The 2,499-nt window shown below is 42.3% G+C and overlaps 1 protein-coding gene across 2 annotated transcripts in view; it reads right to left on the reverse strand.

Moving 5' to 3' along the window:
• Positions 1-2,499, reverse strand: part of ENTPD5 (ectonucleoside triphosphate diphosphohydrolase 5) — a 62,492-nt gene that overhangs the window by 38,153 nt on the left and 21,840 nt on the right. The window contains exon 3 of one of the 2 annotated variants that reach the window (XM_011981506.1): positions 1,122-1,124. The exons of the other annotated variant lie outside the window; for it this stretch is intronic. The gene's annotated coding sequence lies outside the window, so the exon portion shown is untranslated. The remainder of the gene's footprint in view (positions 1-1,121; positions 1,125-2,499) is intronic. 2 annotated transcript variants of the gene reach the window in all.

The raw sequence follows: 2,499 nt of genomic DNA on the forward strand, positions 1-2,499 counted from the left end.
AAAAAAAAAAAAAAAGTATATATACACATATTTTTAATATTTTCATATATATGTATGTATATAAAAATATTTTTTCTCTGCCATTTTCTTCTGGCATATCTATCCTCTAAGGCAAGGCCTCCTGACTTGCCCTTTATGTACTTTGCACCAAACAGTTTTGGGTCTTCTGATCCAGCTTTCATCTCTGGATCTCTTATGCAAGTCATAGTTTACTGGTTAAGTGACAAGATCTGATTCCAAAGTTCCCATTGCCCAGGCCCTTCAGCTCTAAAAAAATACTTTGTATATTTGGAGTACAGATTAAGGATTCCCAATCATCTAAACTTTGTTGAGTATCTAGGGTTTATCAAAATGTCTCCTTCCCCAAGGTGACATATTACATAAAATAAAGCAAATTAGGCTACGCGTGGTGGCTCACGCCTGTAATCCCAGCACTTTGGGAGGCCGAGGTGAATAGATCACTTGAGGTCAGGAGTTTGAGACCAGCCTGAAACCCCGTCTCTATTAAAATACAAAAAAAAATTAGGCGTGGTGGCGCATGCCTGTAGCCCCAGTTACTTGGGAGGTTGAGGCAGGAGAATTGCTTGAACCTGGGAGGCAAAGGCTGTAGTGAGCGGAGATTGTGCCACTGCACTCCAGCCTAGGCGATGGAGCAAGACTCTGTCTCAAAAAAAAAAAAAAAAGCAAATTAAAGTTAAATGCAGCTGGGTGTGGTGGCTCATGCCTATAATCTCAGCACTCTGGGAGGCTGAGGCAGGTGGATCACTTGAGGTCAGGAGTACAAGACCAGCCTGGGTAACACGGCGAAACCCCGTCTCTGCTAAAAATACAAAAATTAGCCGGGCATGGTGGTACAGGCCTGTAGTCCCAGCTATTTGGGAGGCTGAAGCATGAGAATTGCTTGAACCTGGGAGGTAGAGGTTGCAGTGAGCTGAGACTGTGCCACTGCACGCCAGTCTGAGAGACGGAGTGAGATTCTATCTCAAAATAAATAAATAAAATAAAGTTAAGTATATTTGGAATTTTAAAATATTTAGGCTGGGCAAAGTGGCTCATCCCTATAATCCCAGCACTTCGACAGGCCAAGGTGGGTGGATTGTTGGGGCTCAGGAGTTCAAGACCAGCTTGGGCAACATGACGAAACCCCATCTCTACCAAAAGTACAAAAATTAGCTGGGCATGGTGACATGCACCTGTGGTCCTAGCTACTTGGGAAGCTGGAGGTGGGAGGATCTCTGGATCCTGGGAAGTTAAGGTTTAGTGAGCTGTGATTGCGCTACTGCACTCCAAGCCTAGGTACAGAGTGAGACTCTGTCCCAATAAATAAATAAATTAAATATTCAAAATAACTAGAGTTGATCTTAGGTACTACAAAAGCAGAGTTGGAACCATCCGTTTGAACATGATTCAAGGTTGAACTTCTATCCTGTAGTTAAAAATAAGAGCTGTTGGTTAAGAGAGGAACAAACAAAATTGTTTGACCTTTTACAATCCCAAACAAAGGAAACTTCATCCTAGGAAATCAACCACTGATACAGGACAGCTGCCTGGCCAGGTTCACACTCTGGCTGATTCTTTTACAGCAAATGAGCTAGACATATAGATCAAACTAAATAACTCAAAACAGAAACAACTCTTCAGAGTCTCTGAGTGTTAACAGATCCTTGCTTTGTCCAACTCTTGGTCCCTCTTCTCCCTCAGAAAGTGAATTAATGGTATTCTAGGCAGCAGCTTTCCTTCCTCTGTGACTGCAGTTTCTTCAGGGGTCACCCATATTTTGTATTAATATATCATTGTAGTTTTTGAAAAACTTCTCCAGCTTCTATTTCTATTAAGTAAATACTTGTTTTTCTTCCAGAGATTTCAAAGGTGAAAAAAAGCATCCTAAGTATCTGTTTTCACAAGAAAACAAAGAACAGACAAAAAAAACCCTGCAGAGTCATACCAGTTGTTCAGTGTAAAATCAAACGATAGATTTTAGAGAAAGCAAAGGATGAACAAATAGAATGCCCCTTTCTGCTCTCAGTAACTACATTCTAACACCACTTGCAATCACACTTTTAAGATTAGTTATTTTTAAATGGCATTAGGCATTATTTTATTTTTTCAAATTTTATTTATTTATTTATTTATTTTGAGATGAATCTCGCTCTGTTGCCCAGGCTGCAGTGCAATGGTGCACTCTTGGCTCACCGCAACCTCTGCCTCCCGGAATCAAGAAATTCTCCTGCCTCAGCTTCCCTAGTAGCTAGGATTACAGGTGCACACCAACACACCCGGCTAATTTTTTGTATTTTTAGTAGAGACAGGGTTTCACCACGTTGGCCAGGCTAGTCTCGATCTCCTGACCTCAGGCGATCCACTCGCCTCGGCCTCCCAAAGTGCTGGGAAAACAGGCGCGAGCCACCGCACCTGGCAATGTAAGCCATTTTAAAATAATGTGCCAGGCGCAGTGGCTCACGCCTGTAATCCCAGCACTTTGGGAGGCCGAGGCGGGTG

This window comes from Mandrillus leucophaeus, unplaced genomic scaffold, assembly GCF_000951045.1.
Source record: "Mandrillus leucophaeus isolate KB7577 unplaced genomic scaffold, Mleu.le_1.0 Scaffold228, whole genome shotgun sequence".
In the NCBI taxonomy this organism is placed as follows: Eukaryota; Metazoa; Chordata; class Mammalia; order Primates; family Cercopithecidae; genus Mandrillus; species Mandrillus leucophaeus.